This window comes from Balaenoptera physalus (assembly GCF_965194825.1).
Source record: "Balaenoptera physalus genome assembly, chromosome: 13".
Taxonomy (NCBI): domain Eukaryota; kingdom Metazoa; phylum Chordata; class Mammalia; order Artiodactyla; family Balaenopteridae; genus Balaenoptera; species Balaenoptera physalus.
In genome coordinates, this window is record NC_138892.1 from 58352967 (window position 1) to 58369947 (window position 16981).

General features: G+C 40.6%; 1 pseudogene across 1 annotated transcript in view; it reads left to right on the forward strand.

Annotated features, from left to right (window-relative positions):
- LOC309641288 (thymidylate synthase pseudogene) overlaps window positions 1-16373 on the forward strand; it is a 49816-nt pseudogene extending 33443 nt beyond the window's left edge. The window contains exon 2 of the transcript in view: window positions 6578-16373. The product of the transcript in view is annotated as a thymidylate synthase pseudogene (transcript). The remainder of the gene's footprint in view (window positions 1-6577) is intronic.
- Window positions 16374-16981: the final 608 nt, after the last annotated feature.

Sequence of the window (16981 nt, forward strand, 5' to 3'; positions counted from 1 at the left end):
TCATTTTCACAATGTTGATTCTTCCAATCCAAGAAAATGGTATATCTCTCCATCTATTTGTATCATCTTTAATTTCTTTCATCAGTGTCTTATAGTTTTCTGCATACAGGTCTTCTGTCTCCTTAGGTAGGTTTATTCCTAGATATTTTATTCTTTTTGTTGCAGTGGTAAATGGGAGTGTTTCCTTAATTCCACGTTCAGATTTTTCATCATTAGTGTATAGGAATGCAAGAGATTTCTGTACATTAATTTTGTATCCTGCTACTTTACCAAATTCATTGATTAGCTCTAGTAGTTTTCTGGTAGCATCTTTAGGGTTCTCTATGTATAGTATCATGTCATCTGCAAACAGTGACAGCTTTACTTCTTCTTTTCCGATTTGGATTCCTTTTATTTCTTTTTCTTCTCTGATTGCTGTGGCTAAAACTTCCAAAGCTATGTTGAATAATAGTGGTGAGAGTGGGCAACCTTGTCTTGTTCCTGATCTTAGTGGAAATGGTTTCAGTTTTTCACCATTGAGGACGATGTTGGCTGTGGGTTTGTCATATATGGCCTTTATTCTGTTGAGGTAAGTTCCCTCTATGCCTACTTTCTGGAGGGTTTTTATCATAAATGGGTGTTGAATTTTGTCCAAAATTTTTCTGCATCTATTGAGACGATCATATGGTTTTTATTCTTCAATTTGTTAATATGGTGTATCACATTGATTGATTTGCACATATTGAAGAATCCTGCATTCCTGGGATAAACCCCACTTGATCATGGTGTATGATCCTTTTAATGTGCTGTTGGATTCTGTTTGCTAGTATTTTGTTGAGGATTTTTGCATCTATGTTCATCAGTGATATTGGCCTGTAATTTTCCTTCTTTGTGACATCTTTGTCTGGTTTTGGTATCAGGGTGATGGTGGCCTTGTAGAATGAGTTTGGGAGTGTCCTCCCTCTGCTATATTTTGGAAGAGTTTGAGAAGGATAGGTGTTAGCTCTTCTCTAAATGTTTGATAGAATTCGCCTGTGAAGCCATCCTGGGCTTTTGTTTGTTGGAAGATTTTTAATCACAGTTTCAATTTCAGTGCTTGTGATTGGTCTGTTCATATTTTCTATTTCTTCCTGGTTCAGTCTCAGAAGGTTGTGCATTTCTAAGAATGTGTCCATTTCTTCCAGGTTGTCCATTTTATTGGCATAGAGTTGCTTGTAGTAATCTCTCATGATCCTTAGAATTTCTGCAGCATCAGTTGTTACTTCTCCTTTTTCATTTCTAATTCTATTGATTTGAGTCTTTCCCTTTTTTTCTTGCTGAGTCTGGCTAATGGTTTATCAATTTTGTTTATCTTCTCAAAGAACCAGCTTTTAGTTTTATTGATCTTTGCTATTTTTCTTTCATTTCTTTTTCATTTATTTCTGATCTGATCTTTATGATTTCTTTCCTTCTGTTAACTTTGGGGTTTTTTTGTTCTTCTTTCTCTAATTGCTTTAGGTGCAAGGTTAGATTGTTTATTTGAGATGTTCCTTGTTTCTTAATGTAGGATTGTATTGCTGTAAACTTCCCTCTTAGAACTGCTTTTGCTGCATCCCATAGGTTTTGGGTCATCATGTTTTCATTGTCATTTGTTTCTAGGTATTTTTTTATTTCCTCTTTGATTTATTCAGTGAAATCTTGGTTATTAAGTAGTGTATTGTTTAGCCTCCACGTGTTTGTATTTTTTACAGATTTTTTCCCGTAATTGATATCTAGTCTCATAGCATTGTGGTCGGAAAATATGCTTGATACGATTTCAATTTTCTTAAAGTTACCGAGGCTTGATCTGTGACCAAAGATATGATCTATCCTGGAGAATGTTCCATGAGCACTTGAGAAGAAAGTGTATTCTGTTGTTTTGGGGTGGAATGTCCTATAAATATCAATTAAGTCCATCTTGTTTAATGTATCATTTAAAGCTTGAGTTTCCTTATTTATTTTCATTTTGGATGATCTGTCCATTGGTGAAAGTGGGGTTTTAAAGTTCCCTACTATGATTGTGTTCCTGTCAATTTCCCCTTTTATGGCTGTTAGTATTTGCCTTATGTATTGAGGTGCTCATATGTTGGGGGCATAAATATTTACAATTGTTATATCTTCTTCTTGGATTGATCCTTCGATCATTATGTAGTGTCCTTCTTTGTCTCTTGTAATAGTCTTTGTTTTAAAGTCTGTTTTGTCTGATATGAGAATTGCTACTCCAGCTTTCTTTTGATTTCCATTTGCATGGAATATCTTTTTCCATCCCCTCACTTTCAGTCTGTATGTGTCCCTAGGTCTGAAGTGGGTCTCTTGTAGACAGCATATATACAGGTCTTGTTTTTGTATCCATTCAGCCAGTCTATGTCTTTTGGTGGGAGCATTTAATACATTTATATTTAAGGTTATTATCGATATGTATGTTCCTATTCCCATTTTCTTAAATGTTTTGGGTTTGTTATTGTAGGTGTTTTCCTTCTCTTGTGTTCCTTGCCTACAGAAGTTCCTTTAGCATTTGTTGTAAAGCTGGTTTGGTGCTGCTGAATTCTCTTAACTTTTGCTTGTCTGTAAAGGTTTTAATTTCTCCATCAAATCTGAATGAGATCCTTGCTGGGTAGAGTAACCTTGGTTGTAGGTGTTTCCCTTTCATCACTTTAAATATGTCCTGCCACTCCCTTCTGGCTTGCAGAGTTTCTGCTGAAAGATCAGCTGTTAACCTTATGGGGAGTCCCTTGTATGCTATTTGTTGTTTTTCCCTTGCTGCTTTTAATATTTTTTCTTTGTGTTTAATTTTTGATAATTTGATTAATATGAGTCTTGGAGTGTTTCTCCTTGGATTTATCCTGTATGGGACTCTCTGCACTTCCTGGACTTGATTAACTATTTCCTTTCCCATATTAGGGAAGTTTTCAACTATAGTGTCTTCAAGTATTTTCTCAGTCCCTTTCTTTTTCTCTTCTTCTTCTGGGACCCCTATAATGCAAATGTTGTTGCATTTAATGTTGTCCCAGAGGTCTCTGAGACTGTCCTCAATTCTTTTCATTCTTTTTTCTTTATTCTGCTCTGCAGTAGTTATTTCCACTATTTTATCTTCCAGGTCACTTATCCGTTCTTCTGCCTCAGTTATTCTGCTATTGATTCCTTCTAGAGAACATTTAATTGCATTTATTGTGCTGTTCATCATTGTTTGTTTGCTCTTTAGTTCTTCTAGGTCTTTATTAAACGTTTCTTGCATTTTCTCCATTATATTTCTGAGATTTTGGATCATCTTTACTATCATTATGCTGAATTCTTTTTCAGGTAGACTATCTATTTCCTCTTCATGTTTTTGGTCTGGTTGGTTTTTACCTTGCTCCTTCATCTGCTGTGTTCTTCTCTGTTTTCTCATTTTGCTTAACTTACTGTGTTTGGTCTCTTTTCATAGGCTGCAGGTTCGTAGTTCCCATTGTTTTTGGTGTCTGCCCCCATTGGCTAAGGTTGGTTCAGCGGGTTGTGTAGGCTTCCTGGTGGAGGGGACTAGTGCCTGTGTTCTGGTGGATGAGGCTGGATCCTGTCTTTCTGGTGGGCAGGTCCACGTCTGGTGGTGTGTTTTGGGGTGTCTGTGACCTTATTATAATTTTAGGCAGCCTCTCTGCTAATCGGTGGGGTTGTGTTCCTGTCTTGCTAGTTGTTTGGCATAGGGTGTCCAGCACTGGAGCTCGCTGGTCATTGAGTGGAGGTGGGTCTTGGCATTGACATGGAGATCCCTGGTAGATTTTGCTGTTTGATATTACGTGGAGCTGGTAGGTCACTTGTGGACCAGTGTCCTGAACTCGGCTCTCCCACCTCAGAGGCACAGGCCTGATGCCAGGTTGCAGCACCAAGACCCTGTCATCCATACAGAAAAAGAGAAAAAGGGAAAAATATATATATATCATTGCTCCCAAAGTCCACTGCCTCAATTTGGGATGATTCGTTGTCTATTCAGGTATTCCACAGATGCAGAGTACATCAAGTTGATTGTGGAGCTTTAATCCGCTGCTCCTGAGGCTGCTGGGAGAGAGTTCCCTTTCTCTTCTTTGTTCGCACAGCTCCTGGAGTTCAGCTTTGGATTTGGCCCCGCCTCTGCGTGTAGGTCGCCTGAGGTCGTCTGTTCTCCACCCAGACAGGCCGGGGTTAAAGGAGCGGCTGATTAGGGGGCTCTGGCTCACCCAGGCCAGGGGGAGGGAGGGGTACGGAGGAGGCAGGGCGAGCCTGCAGCGGCAGAGGCCGGCGTGACGTTGCACCAGCCTGAGGCGCGCCGTGTGTTCTCCCGGGGAAGTTGTCCCTGGATCACGGGACCCTGGCAGAGGCGGGCTGCACAGGCTCCGGGAGGGGCGGTGTGGAGAGTGACCTGTGCTTGCATACAGGCTTCTTTGTGGCAGCAGCAGCAGCTTTAGCGGCTCACGCCCGTCTCTGGAGCTCCTTTAAGCGGCGCTCTGACTCCCCTCTCCTCGCACACCAGGAAACAAAGAGGCAAGAAAAAGTCTCTTGCCTCTTCAGCAGCTGCAGACTTTTTCCCGGACTCCCTCCCGGCTAGCCGTGGTGCACTAACCCCTTCAGGCTGTGTTCACGCTGCCAACCCCAGTCCTCTCCCTGCAATCCGACCAAAGCCCGAGCCTCAGCTCCCAGCCCCGCCCGCCCCGGCGGGTGAGCAGACGAGCCTCTCGGGCTGGTGAGTGCTGCTCGGCGCCGCTCCTCCGTGCGGGAATCTCTCCGCTTTACCCTCCGCACCCCTGTGGCTGTGCTCTCCCCCATGGCTCCAAAGCTTTCCCCCCCCCGTCACCCCCACCCCCGTCTCCACCCGCGAAGGGGCTTCCTAGTGTGTGGAAACCTTTCCTCCTTCACAGCTCCCTCCCACTGGTGCAGGTCCCATCCCTATTCTTTTGTCTCTGTTAGTTCTTTTTTCTTTTGCCCTACCCAGGTACTTGGGGAGTTTCTTGCCTTTTGGGAGGTCTGAGGTCTTCTGCCAGTGCTCAGTAGGTGTTCTGCAGGGGTTGTTCCACATGTAGAGGTATTTCTGATGTATTTGTGGGGAGGAAGGCGATCTCCACGTCTTACTGTTCCGCCATCTTGAAGCTCCTCTCCCACGTGACTTTATTATTCCGAAGATTTTCAAGACATTTGAAAGCCCCTCAAACTCTCGTATTCTTCTCAGCGCCTGCCCAGTCCAGCCAAGATGGCAGACAGTTTCCAGAACGGTTATGTCAAGGATTGAAATGGGGGATTATCTCTTTCTACTAAGACTAGTGTATCCATCCTATGGAAGATGATAAATAGAAAGGGATAACCTATATTTTAATCAAGGGTGCTGTTCTCCATAGTAGAAATATGCATGAAATTTCCCCCAAATTTTATTTCATATGCCATCATTTCTCAACACTGATTTCTGTTCATAAATCAGCTTCACTGGGAAATGTCCATTTAGGATAGTATATTTAGGCATTCCAAATAGCCCAAAGAGAAGCCATTTACACATTCTGCTGTAGCCCCAAGTAAGGTCAGTTCCACTGAGGCATATTGTAAAATTTTAAAAACATTTAAAAGGCATTGAAAAAAGTTCATAATCAGAGGAGATAATACGTACATTCACAGAGGAGATGTAAATGTTACACTGAGATTTGTCAATTTGTCAAGGAAAATAACTCAGGGCCAGAAGGAAGAAATTCTTATCTGCTAAGGCTGACCAAAGTAAGGGGAAGCAGCCCAGCCTACCTCTGCCAACAGTGCTTTGCCCACGGCAATTAAAAACTCTGGGTGGAATACTGAAAACATCTTTTTTTAAGGCGTTTATGGGCTCACCAAGAAAATTAAGAATCCTCAAAACCCAAAAATCAAGAGAAAGCGGAAACACAGGGAAGTAGAGCCCCAAAGTTGACATTTACTCTGAGGGCATTTGCCCAACTCCAGAGTCCTTGAACTTCATTTTCTGACCTTAAAGACCATAAGGGTCAATCTAAAGTCGGACGTCCTATAGGAGATTCGCCTCCCTCCATAAAGTGGAACCACAAAAAGCCACGCTCACAATGTCAGGGTGAACAAGAAATCAGCCAGCCACAGCCAAAGGAGGCAGCAAATAAAATTGCCTGCCCGGCCCTAAATGTTGTCAATAGATAGAGGGGGGAAAAAAATCTCCCTCGAGAATTCTTAACACAAGCTGATTCTTTCGAAAGTTTGTAGCCCAAACACATAATACCGTGGACTGAGAAACCTTAAAGAAATACTTCAGGATAAAGCGGTCCCACATTGGTAATGCCCCAGACATTTGGCAGAAACAAATGAAAATCCTAAAAGAACCCACCTTCAACGTAGGCCTCAAAAATTCCCATGGGTAAAAATTATGAAGTCAGAGTTAAAAATCCCAAATCGCGGGAAGGATTTAACTCACCGTGAAAGAGTCAGCAGAAACAGCAGATGACATGAACTAACCTATAAACTTCAGATATTGGAAGAAACCTACAAGTATGTTTACTCTGTTTAAGAAATAAAAGGGGAGATTGAAACTGTGACTAAGAAGAAAAAGACTTTAGCGGTCACAGGAAGAGCCGGGGTCTCCTGAGAGACGGCGGGAAAAGAGGCACCGGAAGGGGCAGGGCCACCTCGCCCGCCGCCGTCGACGTCGGTCCCGGCATCCCCCAGGCTCCGAGTTGCTGCCATCCCCACCCCCAGGGAGCTGCAGTACCGGGATCAGATTTAGCACATTCTCCGCTGCGGCTTCGGAAGGATGACCACACCCGCACCGGCTCCCTGACGATGCTCCTCTCACAGGCGCACTACAGCCTGAGAGATGAATTTCGTCTGCTGACAGAAAAGTGTTTTCTGGAAGGGTTTTTGGGACGAGCTGTGGTTGATCAAGGGCTCCACAAATGCTAAGGAGCTGTCTTCCAAGGGAGTGAAAATCTGGGATGCCCACGGGTCCCGAGACTTCTTGGACAGCCTGGTACTCTCCACCAGAGAAGAAGGGGATTTAGGCCCAGTTTATAGCTTTCAGTGGAGGCTTTTGGTGGCTGAATACAAAGATGTGGATTTAAATGTATTCGGGTCAAGGAGTAGACCAACTGCAAAAGGTGATTGACACAATCAAAACCAACCCTGAAGACAGAAGAATCATTCTATGTGCTTGGAATCAAAAGATCTTCCTCTCATACCCTGCCACCCTGCCCCTGTGCCATGCCCTTTGCCACTTCTACGTGGTGAACCATGAGCTGTCCTGCAGCTGTACCAGAGGTCAGGAGACAGGGGCCTGGGTGTGTCCTTCAACGTCTCCAGCTATGCCCTGCTCACCTACATGATCGCACACATCACAGGCCTGAAGCCAGGTGACTCTGTACACACTTTGGGAGATGCACACATTTACCTGGATCACATTGAGCTGCTGAAAATGCAGCTTCAGGGAGAATCAAGGCCTTTCCTAAAGCTCAAAATCCTTGGAAAAGTTGAGAAAATCGATGACTTCAAGGCTGAAGACTTTCAGATTGAAGGCTACAGTCCCCATCCCACTATTAAAATGGAAATGGCTGTTTAGAGTGCTATTTTTTTTTATTGAGGTATAGTTGATTTGCAGTGTTTGAGGTGTACAGCAGGGTGATTTGGTTGTGTATACTTTTTCAGATTCTTTTCCATTGAAGGTTGTTGCAGGATGTTGAATATGGTTCCCTATGCTGTGCAGTGAGCCCTTGTTGTTTATCTATGTTGTATATAGTGGTTTGTATCTGTTGGTCCCAAATTCCTAATTTATCCCTCCCCCACCGTTCCCCTTTGGTAACCATAAATTTGTTTTCTATGTGTGTGAGTCTATTTCTGGTTTTTTTGTTTGTTTTTAATAAATTTATTTATTTATTTATTTATTTATTTTTGTCTGTGTTGGGTCTTCATTGTTGCATGCAGGCTTTCTCTAGTTGCAGCAAGCAGGGACTACTCTTAGTTGCGGTGCACGGGCTTCTCATTGCAGTGGCTTCTCTCTTGTTGCGCAGCATGGTCTCTAGGCGTGTGGGCTTCAGTGGTTGTGGCACGCGGTCTCAGTAGTTGTGGCTCGCGGGCTCTAGAGTGCAGGCTCAGTAGTTGTGGTGCATGGGCTTAGTTGCTCCGCGACATGTGGGCTCTTCCCAGACCAGGGCTCGAACCCATGTCCCCTGTATTGGCGGATTCTTAACCACTGCGCCACCAGGGAACTCCCCTCTGTTCTGTGAGTAAGTTCAGTTGTATCATTTTTTTAGATTCCACATATAAGTGATATCATATGGTACTTGTCTTTCTGTTTCTGACTTACTTCACTTAGTATGATAATCTCTAGTTGCATCCATGTTGCTGCAAATGACATTATTTCATTCTTTTTATAGCTGAGTAATATTCCATTATATATATACCACACCTTCTTTACCCATTCATCTGTCAATGGACATTTAGGTTGCTTCCATGTCTTGGCCATTGTAAATAGTGCTGATATGAAAATGGGGTGCATGTATCTTTTTGAATTAGAGTTTTCATCTTTTCCAGATATACACCCAGGAGTGGAATTGCTGGATCATATGGTAACTCTATTCTTAGATTTTTTAAGGAACTTCCATACTGTTCTCCCTACTGGCTGCACCAATTTGCATTCCCACCAACAATACAGGAGGATTGCCTTTTCTCCACACCCTCTCCAGCATTTATTCTCTGTAGACTTTTTGATGATGGCCGTTCTGACTGGTGTGAGGTAGTACCTCATTGTAGTTTTAATTTGCATTTCTCTAGTAATTAGCGAAGTTGAGCATCTTTTCACGTGCCTGTTGGCCATCTGTATGTCTTCTTTGGAGAAGTGTCTATTTGGGCCTTCTGGCCATTTTTTGATTGGGTTGTTTGTTTTTTAGAGTGCTTTTTTTTTAACATCTTTATTGGAGTATAATTGCTTTACAATGTTGTGTTAGTTTCTACTGTATAACGAAGTGAATCAGCTATATGTATACATATATCCCTATATCCCCTCCCTCCTGTGTCCCCCTCCCACCTTCCCTATCCCACCCCTCTAGGTGGTCACAAAGCACGGAGATGATCTCCCTGTGCAATGCAGCTGCTTCCGACTAGCTATCTATTTTACATTTGGTAGTGTGTATATGTCAATGCTATTTTAGAGTGCTTTTAAAGGAGTTGTTTGAAGGATATTTACACCCAGGTAAAAGTTTACTTTGCTCTAAAGGAAAGAGGAACTAGGTCAAAACCTGTTGGTGACCTATCAATTGTTATTGATTAACCATTAAGGATGTTGCCACTGGCACATAGAACTGTGCTGGTTTTCTTAGTAATAAAAGGCCTTGAGTCTGGTTAATTCACTGAGGATGTATGAAAATGTCGAGATTGTGAATAAAGTCAGGAAAGAGAAAATTTATATATCTTAACAAAAACATGTACATGCATTTCAATACCATACTCAAACTTCTCAATTCCTAATGTTTTTATGATGATGGTCAGTGACTTTCAAGAGTTATATAGGGCTTCCCTGGTGGCACAGTGGTTGAGAGTCTGCCTGCCAATGCAGGGGACACGGGTTCGAGCCCTGGTCTGGGAAGATCCCACATGCCGCGGAGCAACTAGGCCCGTGAGCCACAATTACTGAGCCTGCGCGTCTGGAGCCTGTGCTCCGCAACAAGGCCGTGATAATGAGAGGCCTGCGCACCGCGATGAAGAATGGCCCCCACTTGCTGCAACTAGAGAAAGCCCTCGCACAGAAACGAAGACCCAACACAGCCATAAATAAATAAATAAACCCAAAGTTAAAAAAAAATAAAAATTTTTAAAAAGGGGGGTGAGGAATCTCACCACACCCACAAAACTCAATTCTACATGGATTAAAAAATTAAATGTAAAAGGCAAAACCATAAAATGTTTAGGTGAAAGTCTCAAAGATTATCTTTATGACTTTAGGGTAGGGAAGGATTTCTTAAGTAAAGTACACATACACCTGTATACACACACATACACACACACCCATATCTAACCATAAAGATAGATACGTTTGAGTACATTAAAATTAAGAACTTCTGTTCACCAAAAGATACCGTTAAGAGAGTGAAAAGGCAAGGCACAGAGTAAGAAACTGACAAAATGACAAAGTGCTCAGATCTAGACTATATATAGAACTATTACAAATAAATAAGAAAAAGACAAACAATCTGATAGAAAAATAGGCAAAGATATGAACAGAGGTTTCATGGAAGAGGAAGACAAGAACCTTCAACAAGCACAGGAAAAGATACCAATCTCTTTAGTAATTAGGAAAATGCAAATTAGAGCCATAATATATGACTTTACTCCTGCTAGATTTGCAAAAATTTAATGATCATGTTATCAAGTGTTGGCAAAGATGTGGGATAACAGAAACAGTTATATCTGCTGGTAGGAGTGTATATTGGTAAAAAATCACTGTGACATTACCTAGTTTGTCTGAAGGTGTACACAACATAGGACCTATCAACATCATTCCTAGATAAACTTGAGAAACTCTTGCACATGGGCACCAAGTAACACATACGAGAATGTTCAGAGAACCACTGTTTGCTGAGGGATAAGCCAGAAGTAACTCAAATGGGCATCAGCAGAGGAATGGATAAATTATGCTATTTCATGTAATGGAATTCTGTGCTGTCATGAACTACAGCTATGTGCAAAAAAATGGATGAACTTTAAAAACATGTTGAATGTAAGAAGTCATCAGAGAATGCTTACCCTTATGATTCCATTTATATAAAAGTCAGAAACATGTAAACTAAATAGTATATTATTTGTGGACAGAGATTTATGTAGTAAAACCACAAAAAATGGACCTAGAGATTGTGATAACTGAGTGAAGTAAGTCTGTCACATAAAGACAAATATCATATGATATCGCTTATATGTGGAATCAAAAAAAGGGGGGAGTACAAATGAACTTATTTACAAAACAGAAGTAGAATCACAGATGTAGAAAACAAACTTACGGTTACCAGGAGATAAGGGTGGGAAGGGATAAATTGGGAGATTGGGACTGACATATACACACTACTATATATAAAATAGATAACTAATAAGAACCTGCTGTATAGCAAAGGGAGCTCTACTCAATACTCTCTAACAGCCTATATGGGAAAAGAATCTTTAAAAAAAAAGACTGGATATATGTATATGTATAACTGATTCATTTTGCTGTACACCTGAAACTAACACAACATTGTAAATCAACTATGCTCCAATGAAAAATTTTTCTTTAAAAAAGGATTTTATAGAATTAAAAAAAATAAAGAAAAACAAGGGAATGATAAACTCAAAGTTCAGGGTTGTGATCACTCTGAATGTGGAGAGAAGGGGGTGGAACCAAAGGGACACATAGGAGACCTCATGAGTAATGAGAAAGTACAAGTTTTTTAACTGGGTCATGAATTCCTGGGAAGTTATTCTATTGTCATTCTTTGGCATTTAAACATATTTCATATATACTGTTTTATATCTCTGAAATATTTAATTTAAAAAATTTTAAAGACAAAAAGACAAATAAATGACAGAAAATATCTATCACATGTGTAAAACAGAAAAAATTAAAAAAACAAAATAAAATGGTCCTCTACTAATTACTAAGAGAAAATGAAAACACAATAGAAAAATGAGCAAAGGATAAGAACATGCAGATCACACAATAAGAAATACAAATGGCCAATAAATATACGCAAAGACATTTAACTTCACTAATCAGTGCAAATGAAACAGAACTATATTTCACCCATCAAACTGGAAGCATTTTTTAAAATGTGATAATAGCAGGATTAGTAAGGTATGAAGAATGAACTGACAAAGTCTTTTGGAGGGCAATCTGATATTATCTATCAAAATTTTAAATGTAAATACTCTTCTGCTCAGCAATTCTGTATCTAAGAACCTATCTGATAGAAATACACATACATTTTGGTCACGTTGTATATAAAATGTTCACTGTAGGGGCTTCCCTGACGGTGCAGTGGTTGAGAATCTGCCTGCCAATGCGGGGGACACGGGTTCGAGCCCTGGTCTGGGAAGATCCCACGTGCCGCGGAGCAACTAGGCCCATGAGCCACAACTACTGAGCCTGCGCGTCTGGAGCCTGTGCTCCGCAACAAGGAAGGCCACGATAGTGAGAGGCCCGCGCACCGCGATGAAGAGTGGCACCCGCTTTCCCCAGCTAGAGGAAGCCCTCGCACAGAAACGAAGATCCAACACAGCCAAAATAAATAAATAAATAAATAAATAAATAAATAATAATTTAAAAGGTGCTAATAATTTTTTTAAAAATGTTCACTGTAGCATTATTTGTAATAATGGAAAATTGGAAACAGCTTAAATGCCCATCAATAAAGAAATAGTTTATTTAGAACACAACTGCGTTTTATCATTTTGGAATGTCTTCAGGTACAAGCAGAAATTGTGCCTTAAATAAATAGGGGCTCTTTTTTTAATCACATAACAAGCTCTGAATAAAACTCATGCCATTGTTTGCTCAGCTGCACCATGTTGTCACCAAGGACCCAGCGTCTTTTCATCCCTCTGCTCCTCCATCTTTGAGTGTTGATTGGATTATTGCTCTCAGCTCTTCACTCTCTTCCTCTGCAGTATAACCTTGCAGTGTGCTAGAAAGGGCTGATGTAGGACTTGGCCTTGCAACCTGGATCAGCCAATTGAATGTGGGTGGAAGTAACTCTGTGTGTGCTAGTTCTAAGCTAAGGTCGTAAGAGTTATCTCGTGTTTCTGCTCACTCTCTTGCACTCCTGTGATCCATGATAAGAAGAACTACCTTAGAGAGCCAGTGATGCAAGAAAAATGAGGAAATGCATAGAACAGACCTGAACCTAACACACAGCTTGGAGCCACGCCCAGCCGATCTCAGGGGAGCCCAGCAGAGCCAGAGATACCTCGCATACCTATGAGCAAGAAAACAATGTTTATCCCTGTAATCCACTGAGATTTCAAGGTTGTTTGTTAGACAGAAAAATTAACTAATAAACTTGGCATGTTGACTTTCCATCCTTATGCCCATGGTCTTGTGGTCTCAAGTTAGTTTCAAGCTGCAGAAATTGCAGTTGTCTTCAAAGCAGGAAGTTGGGGATGTGAGAAGAGTGGCCAGAGCAGAGAGTAACCTCCTTGTGATGCTTTTGTTTTTTATCAAGGAATAAAGAGATTTCCCAGAAGCCTCTCTGTCAACTTCCCCTTACATTTTATAGTCTAGACAGTGTCACAGGGTCACTCTAGCTATTACAAAGGGTGGGAAGTAAATACCTGCCAAGGGGACCAAGACTGGCTGGAGAAAAGGCCTACCTCCCCTGAGATCAAGAGATATCTGCCCTCTACATGGACAAATCAAGGGGTTACTGGCAAAGCGTGTATAACTGTGTTGTCTACCACACATGTTCTGTAATACTGGGCAAAGGTCAAATAGAATAAGGTAGATTTATTTGTAGTAACATGAAAAAAATTTAAGATGATCATTCAAAAAGAATAGCAAATGGCAAAACAATACATATAACATTCTCACTTGTTTAAAAAATAAGAAATTCAAGTTTGGGTGCATACGTATATATGTAAATACACAGAAAAGGGTCTGAAAAATATACATCAAACTCTTTCATAACAGTCACTGCTGAGGAAGAGGTGGTTTAGGAAGAGGTTGTGTTAAAAAGGACCTTCTCTAGTTGCTCTATGAACTTATTTCTGTATCATTTGAATTCTTAAGAACACACAATAATTTATGGATTACTTCTTTAAAAATTTACTTTTCATAAAAAAATAAAAGCTGTATAAGTGAGAGAACTGAACAGTGAAAGAGAATATGAGCTAGAAGAAGGTACTTTTTTCATTCAAAGGGAGGAAAAAAAAGATTTTTCTCTATAATCCAATCAATTTCTGGCTCCTAGGAAGAAAACAAAACCACTCAGACAAGATGCTTTGTTTGGCCATTGCCATGCCTTTAAAACTGAAATCCCTTGTAAAGTCCTATTTCTCTTGTTAACAAATTTCATTAAGAATGTTAGACTACCCAGCATTGAACTCCATACACCTCAGCCTTCCTAACTGGGCAACTCAGAGACCAGCTTATTTATTGTTTGAATTGTTTGTTGTAAATGCATTCTCTTATACAAACCCTTGCCAACACCCATGGGAGACCTAGGCACTTTTGTATAAATTCAATCTGCCTCAAATGCAATCATTCTTTATTTTAAAAACCATGTGTATAAAATCAAAGATGTTACCAAATCTAAAGATCACTGGAAAAATAGACAGTATAGTTCAAAAAATAGCTTTTATAGAACGTGTTTCTATATTCTGAGCATTCTTTACAATGTAAGAAAATTTTCTATATGAAATAAATGAGAAAGAGTAGGGAACTTGTTTCTTTTATAAAAGTCCTTAAAATAATTCTTATAGAAACTTCTTTATTTTAGAAAAAAAATTATAAACGTGAAACTATAAAATACTTTTCATTTCAATTCCATTTATTAAGAGATGAACTAGGAACGAAACTGGAAGCTGGGTTCCAAAAAGATGAGTAAGTTGCACTTCCTCCCCACAAAAAGCTTGTAATTCGGTAAGAGATACAGAAGTAAAAATAGATGAATTTAATCAAATGGATAACCAGCTTTAAAAGAGTGGAAATGTAATGAGACAGAAAACTGTATTTTCCAGAACTCCTCTCAAGGTTAGTATGTAAGGTTGGAAGACAGACTTGGGGAGAGTAAGGGGGGCAGGCAAAGAAGGAGATGAGAACTGGAGCAAGCAACTTGACTGGGGGCAGGTGGTGGGTTGCCAACCACCCCCAACCCGCGCTGCGGTCTCCTTCAGTGGTGTGTGTGATTGAAGGTGTTGTCCCCTGGTGGTCCTGCCTTTTGCTCTCCTCTCTGTGCAGCTCAGCCTCTCCTCCAAACCATGGGGACAAAGCATCAGGAGAGAGAGTTGTCGTAGAAGCACTTTGGTTTATTTATTTTTTTCTGAAGTATAATTGATTGACAATGTTGTGTTAGTTTCTGCTGTACAGCAAAGTGATTCAGTTATACATATATATACATTCTTTTTTTATATTCTGTTCCATTATGGTTTATCACAGGATATTGAATATGGTTCCCTGTGCTATACAGTAGGACCTTGTTGTTTATCCATCTTATATATAGTAGTTTGCATCTGCTAACCCGAAACTCCCACTCCATCCCTCCCCCAACCCCCTCCCCCTTGGCAACCACAAGTCTGTTCTCTATGTCTGTGAGTCTGTTTCAGTTTCCTAGATAAGTTCATTTGTGTCATATTTTAGATTCCACATATAAGTGATATCATATGATATTTGTCTTTCTCTTTCTGACTTACCTCACTTGGTATGATAATCTCACTTGGTATGATAATCTCACTTGGTATGATAATCTCTAGTGCCATCCATGTTGCTGCAAATAGCACGATTTTGTTCTTTTTTATGGCTGTATTCTATTGTGTGTGTGTGTGTGTGTGCATGTGTGTATATATACATATATATCTCACATTTTCTTTATCCATTCATGTGTTGATGGACATTTAGGTTGTTTCCATGTCTTAGCTATTGTGAATAGTGCTGCTATGAACATAGGAGTGCAGGTATCTTTTTTAATTATAGTTTTGTCCAGATATATGCCCAGGAGTGGGATTACTGGATCATATGGCAACTCTATTTTTAGTTTTTTGGGGAACCTCCCTACTGTTTTCCATAGTGGCTTCATCAATTTGCATTCCCACCGAAAGAGAAAAGGGTTCCCTTTTCTCCACACCCTCTCCAGCATTTGTTATTTGTAGACTTTTTAATTATGGCCATTCTGACTGGTGTGAGGTGGTATCTCATTGTAGTTTTGATTTGCATTTCTCTAATAATTAGCAATGTTGAGCATCTTTTTGTGTGCTTGTTGGCCATCTGCATGTCTTCTTTGGAGAAATGTTTATTTAGTTCTTCTGCCCATTTTTCGATTGGGTTGTTTTTTTGAGCTGTTTGTATATTTTGGAAATTAAACCCTTGTTGGTCACATAGTTTACAAATATTTTCTCCCATTCTGTATGTAGGTTGTCTTTTCATTTTGTTTATGGTTTCTTTTGCTGAGAAGCACTTTTATTTTAATCATTGCTACAAAGGAACTGCAAACTAAGTGAGTTTCTTGTTAAGGCCAGAAACACACTGAAGTCCATAATATGTAGACAAAATACTTTTTAAAAGCATTAAGTTAAATTTGTGAATTTCCACTACACTATCTCTTCCCTGTGGGGCTGGCACTTCTCTACTGAGCTCCAGACCTACATCCATCATCACCAGAGCTAATCTCCTCATCTTCGCCCAGCAAATCTGCCTTCCTTATCTTAGCAAATAAAACACCAACAGCCACTTTACCCTCACCAGAAACAGGGGAGTCAGCCTTCACTTCTCTACAGTGAGTCCCCGTTTGACCAATTCTACCTACTGAGCATCTTTCAACTGCCACTCTGCAAACTCCATGGTCCCGGTTGCTGCCTTTGTTCAGATCCTTAGCAATAGCATTCTGTGGTGTCTCTGCTCCAGTCTCATCAGCCTCTAGCCGTTCATCTTTCTACTACTTCTGAATGCCCTTTCTAAAATGGCCATTTGATTATGTTATATTAAAATTCTTCAGTGCTATTATCTGCCAACACAAAGTTCAAACCCTTTAACATGGTGAACAAGGTGTGTGATGATCTGTTTCTGCAAGGCTTTTTGGTCTCATGTCCCATCACTCCCTACACACAAATCCTATCCTAGACACGTATTCTAACTCTGAGAACCATGTGCACCTTTGCTGGGTCAAATGCTGTAGTGAGCCGCAGAGACACAGGGGTGAACCAGAGGGCATGGCCCAGTCCTCACGGAACTTAGAGTGCCCTTGCAGGAGCCTGAAAGAAGCACGCTCTCCTTGGCCTCTGTACCTCCACACCTGCTTCCTCATCTGCCCTGGGTCATTGGCTGACCCAG